At 48.5% G+C, this 13108-nt stretch overlaps 1 protein-coding gene across 12 annotated transcripts in view; it reads right to left on the bottom strand.

Moving 5' to 3' along the window:
- The window catches only part of BMAL1 (basic helix-loop-helix ARNT like 1), a 104420-nt gene that overhangs the window by 49852 nt on the left and 41460 nt on the right, over positions 1-13108 (bottom strand). For 2 of the 12 annotated variants that reach the window (XM_027115318.1, XM_027115316.1), the window contains exon 3: positions 12255-12331. The exons of 9 other annotated variants lie outside the window; for them this stretch is intronic. The gene's annotated coding sequence lies outside the window, so the exon portion shown is untranslated. Of the gene's footprint in view, positions 1-3578; positions 3708-12254; positions 12332-13108 lie in introns of those variants that run through there. One more of the 12 variants, XM_027115317.1, reaches the window with a different exon arrangement.

A 13108-nucleotide genomic window follows, 5' to 3' on the forward strand; every position in this document is an offset into this window, starting at 1 on the left:
GGGGGAACTTGGCCTGAGCTGCCAGGGTCAGGGCAGGATGACCAACGTGACTGCAGGCTGTGTTTTGGGGACTGTTACTGCCCCAGAAGACCCCATGCCTCCATAGTCCCACTCCATGCCTCACAAGACGGCTGGCAGCTGAGGGGCTGGGGCCCATGCCACTGAAGCAGGAAGGGCCAGACAATGAAAGAGGGCTTGGTCACCAAACCTTGAGGTATCATCAGGTGTGGGGAATGGTTTGAAACAACAACTACAGCTTCATGGCACATCTGCCTCTGCTTATTTAACCCTCAAAACATCCCTAGGAAAAGGTACTGTTATTTCTATCTTACAGAAGAGCAAAGAGGCAGCCAGTGACTTGCACTTAGTTACAGAGCTGGTGAAGGGCAAGACCAACACTCAAGCCCAGGTTAGACTGGCCCTGACATGCCCCTTCCCACGTCCCTCTCCTGCCCTTCCAAAACGCTTCCTGATGCATGCATTTCAGGAAAATGTGTATTCGGCACCTGCCATCCCAGCTTTGGAGGGCAGGTGGGCCTTGCACCCCTCTACTCCACAACCGCTGGGGCTGTTCTGGGAGACTGAACGTTGGATTAGGAACTTGAAGATATGGTTCAGTCTTAGAATTCTTAGGTACCTTTCTCCCTCTGCTTTCTGGCTACAAAATCATGACGAAGCATTTTGAACAAGAAACCTATTGCATTTGACTTCATGTGCAGGAAAAGAAAATACTAAGAGCCCACATTTGTCACCCTGATCTAAACTCACTGCATCACGAACCCTGCAGGCCTGGCATAGTTCAGATGAACCCATTTGTTGGTGACAAGGCAAAGGTCTCTGGGGCCTCTGGGGACTTCCCTGGCGGTCCAGTGGTCAAGACTCCGTGCTTCCAGTGCAGGGGGCACGGGTTTGATCCCTGGTTGGGGAACTAAGATCCCACACACCACACGGCCAAAAAGTAAATAAATAAAAAATCAAAAAAATTTAAAAAAAGAAAAGAAAACAACAACAAAAACAAATTCTGAGGAGGTTTCATAGGAAATGGTTCAACTCAGGCTCCCTTCCAATGATTTCTTGCAAAATAAATCAAAGTAGGACCAGCCCCAATCTAATGCACCACGGGCTTACTTTTAGCGCTAAGATTATGAGATATTATAGCTCTGTGGCTCAGTCTTCACTCTGCCACTTCCTTGTGTGATTCTGGACAACATCTGACCTCTGCTCCTCAGGTTCCTCACTGGCAAAATGCAGATATTGACAGTACCCACCTCATAGGTGATTGTGAGTAGTAAGATAAGTCATATAAGGAGCTGAGAACAGTGCCTGGTCCATGGTAAGCACTCAGTGAATGTTGCCAATCATTAATATTAATGTGGACTGCCATGTCGCACAAGGATGGCAGAAGGCACTGGTGACATTGGACCCTGGGGAGGGAGATAAGAAGGTGGGGAAGAGAAAGGAAGGGAGCCCATGAGCACAACTTCCACACTCAGAAAGTGGAGTCACGCCACGCCTACGGACCTTTGTTCTGTGCTGCTACAAAGGGCAGAACTAGGTCAATGAGGAAACAGTGCCAAGAGGCAGATTTGGATTAGAATAAAGAAGGGTTTTCTAACAGGCAAACATATCTGTAGAGGGGGAGCAGGAGGCTTGGTTTGTGGGCGCCCCAGGGGGCCAGGGGCCTGACTGTCCTGATCAGTACAGATGGGATTTTCCTGCACAGGAGGGTGGCCAGAGGAAGTGACTCCTTGATGCCCTTCCCCTGGACCATTCTATCACTCTGATAAGGAGCAAGTAAGTGCAGATAGCCAGGGTGTGGCTCATCAGCCCAAAGGAAGGAGGATGGACTTTGGACAGGTCTTAAAATACACAACCTTCAGGACTTTCACTTAATGCTCTGAGAACACCAGGTGGTAGTGACAGCGGGGCTCTGACCAGCAATGGCTCCATGAACCAAAAGTGTTTCTGGAATGCCTGCTGCGTGCCTAGCACAGTGATTCAGAGAAAGAGTGAAATGACAGGGGTGTGGCAACAAACCATGAACATTTCCTTACTTGGGAGAATTTAAAGGCAGCATCAGTTACAAACGCCACCGTTACTGGGGACACACAATATGAAGTGATAAGGCCTGCTAACTCCATGGGCTGGGACTGGGACAGGAAGAATTGGGGCCGTCCTAGTCCATAGGCAACTTCCCAACCTCTTCTCAGATGAAGGTGTCAATGTTCTTTACCACTGAACCTTTTACTGACACACCCCCCGACCCGGGTTTATTTGGTCTCCTGGGCTGAGCTGCACACAGAGAAAGGTGCTGGGACACGGTGAAATGCCCAGGAGCAGGAAACAAAACAGAGAAAGGGGAGAATCTGCTCCTTGAAAACTGGTTCAGAGGTGGGACACCCAGGAGGTATCCTCCATCTTGAAACTGTGTTACCTTTATAAACTATAAAAATGAAAATTTTTATTTTATCAGCAAAAATATTACTGGGCTGTATTAAAACTACAATACAAATCTGAGAAAAAGTATGAAATTCCCAAACTAAAGCTCATCAGCTATTTTCCAGGTAGTGGAAACTGCTAACTTATACATTCTCAACTCTGAGAACTCAAAAGCAGGTGAGTGGCAGTAGGTATCAAAAGATTAAGGAAAAATAACAAATTACGGAGGTGACACTGGCGATGTTCTATGTACTGATTTCATTCTTTGCCACTTGGAAACACCTGGCAACATGTTTGAGAACCACTGTCCAGGGTGGCTAGGAGCTCACTGGGCAGGAAGACAGACCCTCTCTGCTCAAAGAAGAACGTGCTCAGTAACCCAAAGGCCCAGCCTAAGTAACACAGGCCCCTAGCCGCTGGGTCTGCCGTGGCCGATTCCTCCCTCCCCACGCGGACCTCCTCCCCTGCGGTTGTAGGTTCAGTCCCAGCACATCACTGTCCTTCCCTCCCCATTTGTCTGTCTGTCTGTAAGTAACTCCCACTGCTTCTTCCGGCCTGTGATCCGTCCTCTCCTCTCCCACTCACTCCTCTCTCACTCACTCGTCTCTGTGCTGCCCACTACAACCTCAATTTAAAACCACTGGCCTCCAGCACTGTAAGAGGAGTCTTCTCCAGAAGCTTCCACAGTCTTTCCTTCCTTGAAAAGGCTTCTTCAGCTCCCTCTGTCCCCTCCCAGCCTCAGAAAGAACTAACACCCAGACCCCACCCAGCCCAGGCATGTGCTGGGCATCGGCCCAGGGCAAGAAAGAGACACATGTTCCAGCTTCCGTGCCAGCTCTAGTCCATCGATACTGGCTGCCCAGAGGGCCGCGCAAAGAAGGATCCTGAGGGTCAGAAAAAAGAAGACCACTGTGCTCAGTTATTACCCTTCTACCTGGCGGTCAGAGGACTGGGAACAACAGCACTCACGCCGCCCTCCCCGCCAACCCATGCTGTCCCAGGACAGGGCAGAGCATCCCAGGAACTCAGACCACCTGCCCCTGGCCTGCACCCAGTCCTTCATTCCCTTGGGTGTTTCCTTGAGATCTCCCCAGTGACCCATCCCCAGGCTTCTCCAAAACTTCAATATTTATATTTACCTTCACTGACACCCACTGCTGCACCGCACTTTCCCTCCTGCAATATGCAGCAAATGTGCTGCGCCTATCACAGCATGGGGACTTCCCTGGTGGTCCAGTGGTTAAGACTCCGTGCTCTCAATGCAGGGGACATAGGTTCCATCCCTGGTTGGGGAACTAAGATCCCGCATGCTGCATGGCATGGCCAAAAAAGAAAAAAAGAAAAAAAGAAACTTCACAGCATCTATAAAGCTTTTCCCAAGTAGGTCAGAGAGCAACTGATTTTACCTTAGCCTTGGTATCCAAACACACAGATTCTACAATTCCCCACTTTACCATCATCTCCTCCACTCACTAGCTGGTTTATTGCACACATATAACTTGGTTTACTCATGCATATGGTGATTATTGACCATCCTGATGTCTGTCTGTCTGAGACTGTGAACCCTGAAGGGCAGGAATCAGGTCTGTTTAACTCACTGGCTCCGAGCTTGGCAGAGCAGGGACCATCAGAGAAAAGCACAGAGACTGCGGCCCCAGCGCAGCTCTGCCGTGACTCACCATGCGGCCCAAGTCACTCTGCTCTCTGGGCCTCAGTTTCCCCAACTACAATAAGATGTACTTGAACTAGAGGCTCTCTGAAGTCTCATCCAGCTCTAATGCACTATGAGAACAAAGGCCCAAAAGTGTTAGATCCACGTCTTTTCATGACATGTGTGGGCAATATTTACTCAGGGTCTGGCTCAGCAAGATATCACAGTACAGCTCCTGTGAGTGGCGTGGATCCGCCATTGCGATGAGTGAAAACTCTACAGTGGGTATTTAGTGCGGTGGGATGTATGCTTGGATGGCTAAGTATGATGGACAACAAAGAATAATTTTATTTCCCTTTGAGAACATAAGTACACTATTCTATATTTATACCCTCCATCTCCTAATTTAGACAGTGTAGAACTTCTGAATAGCACTCACTTGCCAATAACTTCCTTCTACATCTAAAAGAAGAATAGGAGTCATATAAGTTCACAGATTGAATGGATGGTTGATTTACAAAGCCCTTAAAATGTGGCTGCAGGCTGACGCTGGCAACCCCATAATTAGATATGGCATATTCTGCAATGATGTATTTTTTTTTACTGTTTTTTAATAACTCAGTTCTCCTTCTGGGATGAGGGGGAAAATGGAATTTGTTAAAAATAAATCGAGATTTAGTGGCTTTTCAGCCTTCTGCTGCTTGTTGCTCACAATATTCTATAAATAAACGAAGCCCTGCCCTATAGTGCACTGTAAACACCCACAGACACTCAGAGCCAAGTTCTTCCAATTATGACCCTGTGCCAGTTGCCAAGCTACTGCAAGGACCCACTTGAAAGGCAGCCATCTAGGCCGTTTCCTGATTAAGCTGCCCAGTAGCAAGGAATCAAGGCCTGCTGCCTTGGCATCGTATCTAGTCTCAAAGAATTGCTCGATCTAGTCTCAGAGAATTGCTCAATGTCCTTGAAATTAAGCCTTTTCCTTGTGATCGAATTACAATTCAGAGGTAAGTGAAAAACTAACTACCTATCCATCCATCCATCTGCCTGGGTCATGTGTGTGTTTCAGATCCTGGGCTGTCACATATTAGACTTAAATCAGCAGCAGAAGTGCATTCACAGCAATGTCTTTAATTGCAGCGAGCAAATCAAGGTCAAACAAAAGTAGGTCAGCAATGAATGTGACAGGTGAGTCAGAGGCAGCTTGCCCTTCCGCTCAGCAGCCTCACTCGCCAATCGGTCTGGGTCACTGTTGCCCAATGCAGAGGCTGAAATGGTCATTTAAAAATGCATCCTATACCCTGAGAGGGGCGATGCAGATGGCGTGGAGTGTTGGGCTGACAGTTCTGTGGTCCAAATGCCAACGTACAGGTTGGGATGGCCCCAGCTTTCACATGGTCTCCACAAGCCCTTTAAAAACTGCATGTGGAGAATCGGGATTGCAGCGTGCCAGAACCTCCCTGAGAGAGAAACTGCTCCAAGCAGCACTGGAGCAAAATGGGCTCTGGCTAGAAACCGATGACCCTCCCTCCTGACATGGAGGCTCTTCATTCAGTGTCAGCTCCACTGGGTGAGCGGGAAGCAGCACTTCTCCAGCTCACCAGGAGGCCTTCAAGAGGCCCTGGACTTGGCTCCCAGCCCTGGAGCTCATACTCGGAATGGGGAGCCAGTTAGTGAACAAGCACCACCTAATGGAGAACCGACACGTGCTCAGTGGTCAGAGTATCCAAACTTAAAACTGGGACCTACCCTTAGAGGGCAGAATTGTTAACAGCGGGTGTCCTGGAAAACCTGGGGTCTAGGGGGTCACATAGCACCAAGCCTCCCCCGCAAGGTCCCCCCTGGCATTGACCTAAAGTGGCCCTTCCTATGGCTTGCACCCCACCTGGGGGTTCTAGCTTCCTAATTTCTGAAATTGTTTCTTTGTGTCTCCTCTGATTAGAATGTGAGTTTCAGAAGAGCAGAGAGACCCCCTCTGTCTTGTTCTTGAGTGTTTCCAGAGCAACTAGGACGCTGACTGGCTCAGAGTGGGTGCTGAATAAACAGTCACTGAGGAAAAGAATCCATGCCAAACCTCTGCAAGCGCATCCCATGTACCAATCTCCCTGAATCCTCGCAACGATGTTAGGAGGTGAAATTATTCTCTCCTGCACAAGGAGAAAATCAAGCCTTCAAGGAGGGTATGTGCTTTCCCAGGCCTGCACATCTAACGAGTTCATGGAGCTGGAATTCCAAGCCAGGCGTGAAGAGTTCTAATCCTGGCTTTAAAGTGAGCATCTGTTGCTTTTATAATTTAGAAAAAGAAAAAAAGAAAAACTTTAAAGAAAAAACTACGCATCAGAAAAAGCTTTATATTAAATGATCTAATATGTGATGAATTTAGTTCCTGTGCCCAAAATCCAAGTCCCTCTTCTAGCTGCAGAGGGCACTGGCACTGTAGCCCGAGCAGGAGGAGAAATTCGGGGGTCTCCTTTGTGGAAGGTTTGTTCTTGTCTTTCTGTGAGGACCCAAAGGATGGACAGGGAGGGGAGCGGGCATCAGAAGCAACCCCATGATTCCTGTTACAAACAGCAGGCCCATTCCATGCTTTGCTGGAAAGGCTCTAAGGAGATGCCGACAAGCAAGTTAGAAGACTAAAGAGTTAAGGTGCTTGGAATCTGCCTTCTCCCAGACCCATACCTTGAAAACTGGAATGAGAAAAAAGAAAAGGGGAGGAAGCATACTTTTTAAGACTAAAATTTCAAAACAAAAAACGTAAGTTAAAAAGTAGAGGGACTTCCCTGGTGGTGCAGTGGTTAAGAATCCGCCTGCCAATGCAGGGGACACGTTTGAGCCCTGGTCCGGGAAGATCCCACATGCCGCAGAGCAACTAAGCCTGTGCGCCACAACTACTGAGCCTGCACTCTAGAGCCCGCGAGCCACAGCTATGAGCCTGAGTGCCACAATTACTGAGCCCGCACGCCTAGAGCTGGTGCTCCACAACAAGAGAAGCCACCGCAATGAGAAGCCCGTGCACCACAACGAAGAGTAGCCCCCGCTCGCCGCAACTAGAGAAAGCCGGCGCGCAGCAACGAAGACCCAACACAGCCAATAAATAAATAAATAAATTTATATATTTAAAAAAAAGTAGAGATTTACATTTACCTGAATTTAAACCACTAAACCCTACTGAAGCTAAGCTTATGCACCTTTATAATCTATATATCACAATAAAATTCTTATAAGTCTGATATTTGGGGCCAAAAAACCCTCTCCAGTTGGTCTCCTAGATGCAGTCATGGCTTGAATTTATGTGCACATCAGTAGGTCAGTCTCATCAAAAAGACTAGGCCAGTTCTAATGTGTGGATACATTTCTCAAATATGGGGAAGAAATGAAAATGGCAAATCATATCAGTAAAACAGGTATTTCCAACTGCTACCAGGATGGCCCAATAGCCCTCGAATACAAACATCCTACAGAAACAGACGCCCTCCACGGTTGTGAATGAGGAACAGCAGGAGGATAAAAGAGCATGTGAATTAACCTACTTGGTCTCAGTTTCTCAGCCAGGACCCCTGGGCGGGCTGTGGAGAAAATATTGGGCTTATCATGGCATTTTTCGGGAGAGAGGCTCCATACATTTCACCAGATTCACAAAGTGATCTGTGACCCCAAATGATAGGAACACTCACCAGCCCTATCTTTGCCGTGCCTGTTTTCTCTGGATAATCCTCCTGATATAAACAACAATACAGGACGCCCCCCACCCCCACCCCCGCCATGCCTCTGGCTTTCACAGCGGATGAGATGACACTGACGATCAGGGAAAATTGTCCAAGCTGTTGCCTGAAGAGCCCAGCCACTGAGGACTGCCCAGTCAATGACTGGAAAGAGGTCACTGGGCTGGAAGAGACCGAAGATCTTTTACGCCTTAGCTTGAGCCCACTGCCCACACAGGGACAAACAGCACAACCAAGAAGACCGAGAGTAAACTTAGGGACCAGAAAGTCTTAGGCAAGATTAACTTGGGAGCAACAGTGTGGGACGGGGGAAGAACGTGGGCTTTGGAGCCAGGCAGGGTTAGGTTCCAATCCTGGCTCCATCTACATGCTAGTCATGTAGCTTTGGGATGGGGATGATGACGGTGCTGCTGATGAAAGCAGTATCTACGATGAGCTATTATTTACTGACGGCACAAAGTCTAGCATTTAGTAAGCAAGTACTTATGAAATAACATGTTATTTTATTTAATTTTTCACAGCAACCCTGTGAATACTCTCCATATTATCTCCATTTTCTACATCTGGAAAAGGAAGGTTAAGAAGGTTAAGTAGCATTCCCAAGGTCCACAGCTAGGGGGGATGCAAACCCAAGTCTGTTTGACTCTCAGCCCAGGCTCGTAACTACTAAGCCTCACTGCACTGCCAAGCCTCAGCTTCCTCATCTGTGAAAAAGACAATAATACTCACCCCTGCAGGGTGGGAAGGATTAGACAGAATGCATGTGGAGGGTTTAACACAGTACCTGGCACACAGGAAGCTTTACAGTGTAGCTATTAGTGTCATTCCTACGACATCTGGACCTTTGGAAGAGAGAGGGAGACGTGGTAGGCGGGCATCTGGCTACACAGATGGGACAGCATCTCACACCACAGGGCTCGGCAAACAGGATTAGGAACTTTGGGCCAAGGCTTAGGGGCCTGGGATGACCTACTCCCCCTTAGGGACAGAGAGGGAACACCTCAGCAAGATGGGTAAGAACATGTTTACTCAGAGATGAAAGGCTTTGCATCAAAATGTGGGGAGGATTGGGGATTTGGGGAGGAAGGAATAATTCAAGTTCAAGAAGAAAGTTCTCAAGAGGCAGTGCCAGACAGCATGGCTATGCCTGGGCTAGGAATGCAGGCCCACCGTCCTTTCTGACTCCCCGACACCGAGGAGAGGATAAGAGTTCCTGTGCATGTTTGTGATAAAGGAGATGCCTAGTCCCCAGGTTATCAGTAAACCCCACACGGAACTTGAGCAGAGCCTAGTCATTCTTAAAGAAAAAGAGAATTTGTTAGAGCGAGTCTCCCTTGGAGTTAAATATGAAGAAATGTACTCATTGCAAGAAAGAACCAATGACTTAGTGTGGCTTGTAGTGTATAACATCAGTAGGAAGAAGTGTATATATACATCTGTAGGAAGAAGAATCAGACTCACTGATACCATCTTGACTACTTTCTTAGTAGAAGACTGAACGGGGAGTCTAGGAACAGCAGAGTCACTCCTCAGAGAGATAATAACTGCACTGCAGGGGATGTGCATCTGGGGTGTGACATTTGCTTGGGGAGAGAAACATGACAGAGTGTCACCAGCCTCTCTCCAGACCAGCTAGTCCCCTCTTGTTTTTCTTTTAAAAGAATTGCTATACCAAGTTATTCCAATAGGAACCAAAGATACTCAAAGGTCTTCAAAATCTGTCCTCAGTCCCCTCTTTTCCTCTCTACAGCTCTACATAGGGCTCAGCATCAATTTCCTGGACCATTTTATCTGCCTCTAACTAGTCCTGCTGCCGCCTCCTACAGTCCAGCCTCCACACTGCCACCAGCTGGCTTTCTAAAATAAAAGTGCTGACCACGTCACTCACCTCCTGAAAGGTGTCTACTAGATTCGCACTGCCCATGGAATAAACACCAAAGCCTTAAATTGCATTCATTCATTCATATTTTTCATTACCAACCTAATGTGTGATGATCACCTACTGTGTACCAGGCTCTGTTTTGGGCCCTGGAGATAGAGTGGTGAATGAGACAGATTAAGACAAGGGCTCATCCTCATGGATTTACATTCTAGGTAAGACAAAGGATAAAGAATACAAATAAATATATAATATAAAATCAGGTGCTAATGAAGAAAAATAAAGCAGAGTAAGAGAACAGAGTGATGGTGTAAGGGGTGGGGTAGGACAGTGCCTTTTAAATAGAGGAAAGACCACTTGAACACAGACCAGAACAGAGTGAAGGGAGGATTGCTGGGGAAGAGTAATCCAGGCAGAAAACAGCAAGTGGAAAGGCCCTGAGGCAAGAAAGAGGAACAGCAAGAAAGACACAGGGGCTGGACTGGAGTGAGCAAAGCAGAGAGTGCTAAGAGATGAGACCAGAGAACTAGGAGGGGCAGGAAGGACAGGGCAGGGAGTTCAGATTCTACTCCAAGGATGCTAGGAAGCCACTGGAGTGTTTTGAGCAGGGGAGTGCTGTGATCTTATTTACTTTTTAGAAGGTCATTCTGGGGGACTTCCCTGGTGGTGCAGTGGTTGAGACTCGAAGCTCCCCATTCGGGGACCCTGGGTTCTATCCCTGGTCGGGGAACTAGATCCCACATGCATGCTGCAACTAAGAGTTCGCATGCCACAACTAAGGAGGCCTCGAGCCACAACTAAGGAGCCTGCCTGCTGCAACTAAGGAGCTGGCAAGCCACAACTAAGGAGCCCACCTGCTACAGCTAAGACCCAGTGCAACCAAATAAATAAATAAATACTTAGAAAAAATAAATAAATAAAGGTCATTCTGTTTGTGTGGGAGGCTGCTCACAGTGGGGCCAGAGTGGAAGCAGGGAGACCTGTTGAGAGATAGGGGACCTCTGGACAAGGGGAGGGAGGTGTGGCGGCTTTCAGGATATACTGTGATAGAACAGCTGTCAACATTGTAAACACACAAGGTGAGGAGCGAGGGAAGGAGCAGGGTCAAAGGTGAAACCTACATTTTGGGCCTGGGTAACCAGGTAAATGGTGGGGCCACATAACACGGGGGAGACTGGGGAGGGTCACATTTCTGCCTAAGACTTCTATTTAGTTATGTTGGGTCTGGAATGCCCATACACACTGAGGGGTGGATGCTGGGTGAGCAGTGGGTATGTGAGTTGGGGGCTCAGGAGAAAGGTCCCAAAAGGTCGTCAGTGTGCACATGACCGCCAGGACGTGGCAACTTGGGTCCTCGCCCCGTGCCCCAGCTCCAGACAGATAGCCAGTGTTACCTCCCTCAGGGCTCTGGCCTCTGCCCCGTGGCTCCTGCTGCCTGGCTCACTCTGCCTGGACTTCTGCAGTGTGGACTCCTCCTCACCTCTAAAGACTTGCTCAAAGTCATCTCTTGTGTGCTGGGTCCCCAGGAGAGGCCACTCGGTCCTCTTCTCCCATGGCACCCTATGACATGCCTGGGTGACAGCACAGCTCGTGTGTCATACTGTCTATTTGCACCTTTCCCCCCGTGAGCTCTTGCGAGCAGTGGCTGTGAGTCAATTCCTCTCCATATCCCACCTCCTCGCATGAGGCCTGGGCACAGCGAACACTGGCTAAATGAATGGAGTTCTCTCTGCAGAGAGATGCAGAAGAATTTATACACAAGCAACTGACTCACGCTGCAGCTGCTGTCTGCAGCCGAGACAGGGCAAGAAAGGAAGGCGCTGTCACGGAGGCACCAGCAAAGCTCAGTGGGCTGTACGCTTCCTTTGAGGAGTTTCTCGACCACATAAAGGAACTTCAAGAAATCCGAGAGTCAAGAATCTCAGGGTGCTGGAGGTGTGATGAGCACTGCACCTAGGGAAGGTGTTTTGGGTTTCCTCTGCAGAAACCCTGGCAAATCCCCAACCAAAGCACTCAGGAGTCGGAGACAGAGGGAAGGAAACTGACCTTGTTCCCATGGACTCCCGTTGTCCAGACAGTGAGCCTGGAAGTGGGTCCTACTTGCCTTGCTTTACAGATGCAGACAACAAGTGTCAGAGAGGTTAGTGGATGTGCCCAAGGTCACAGACCTGGGAGGTACGGGAGCCAGTCACACTCAGGTCTTCCTGAGACCAAGGCCTGCATCCCTTCCAGTACACTCCAAAGTCCTGCTCCATCACAGGAGCTCCTACGGCAGCGAGCAGGATGGTTAGGGAGCACCTGAGCCCCAGGTCACACTGAGGAAATGCAGCTCTGGAGTGGGGATGAGGTTTACCCACTGTTACCGGGGAGTCACCAGCAGGATGAAGCTGGAACGACAGTCTCTGACTCGAAGGCCAGGTCCTTGGAACACTGTGCCCACACCCTGTCATTTATTTCTTAAAGGCCTTGCCCTGATCCCAGGATCCCCAGCCAGCAGCTACCAGTTTGGAGCATCCCCAGAGGAGAACCTTCTTCCTATAGAGGAAAATGAGAGAGGACTCACATTTATAAAGTGTCTATTCTGCACTGAACATCTGAGAGGCACCTTTCAAATCTTCATTCACGTATTTCTCAAAATGCCTGTATGAGAGAATCATTATCACTATTTTGTAGAAAAGGATACTGAGGCTCAGAGACATAAGGTCAACAGTGAGAGGTTCACACTGCTAGTAGTAAAAGCGAGGGGGCCGGGATTTGAACCCGCTCTACCTGACTCCAGATCCCTGTTTTCACTAGACCAGACCCCTGCTTGGATCTAATGAAGCTGACGGCATCCTGGAAGGATAAGTGGTCCGGGCATCAAATTTACCTGCAGGCTCACAAGTGAGGTTACTGCTAAGGAGCTTTGGCCAATACAGGGTAACCTGTTAGCAAGAGCCAGACACAAGGTCAGAGAGGCAGAAAAGAGGTCTCTGGAGAAGACGAAATTCAAAATTTTACACACAGTTAGTAGGCAGTAAGCTGACCATCTCCTGAGACCTGTCCTTTTTAAGGAGGAGATATAGTCAGCAGTTCTCAACCACCTGTGATCAGTTAAGGCCCCTGGTCAAGAATTCACAGATCCCTCCCAAAGGCTAAGGAAATATTCGAGAACATGACTGTAAATGTTAGCACTGCTAGGAGAAAGCTGTGGACAAAAAATGAACGCAGGAAGTCTGGGAATATCACTTCCCTTTCCTTTCTCCGCCCCCAGTTCAGTAAAGGAAACGTCTACGGTGTCCTATAGGCAAAAAACTACCACTCAGCCTCACAGGGCTCTGACTCCGCCATATCTGGAGTCAGAACACTGGGTCCAGTGCACTGACCCTGACCATTTGTGTGACACTCACTAAGTCAGACCTTTGACCCTAAGTGTTT

This window comes from Aethalodelphis obliquidens, unplaced genomic scaffold (genome assembly GCF_003676395.1).
Source record: "Aethalodelphis obliquidens isolate GAN/ISIS:26980383/991018 unplaced genomic scaffold, ASM367639v1 scaffold14, whole genome shotgun sequence".
In the NCBI taxonomy this organism is placed as follows: Eukaryota; Metazoa; Chordata; class Mammalia; order Artiodactyla; family Delphinidae; genus Aethalodelphis; species Aethalodelphis obliquidens.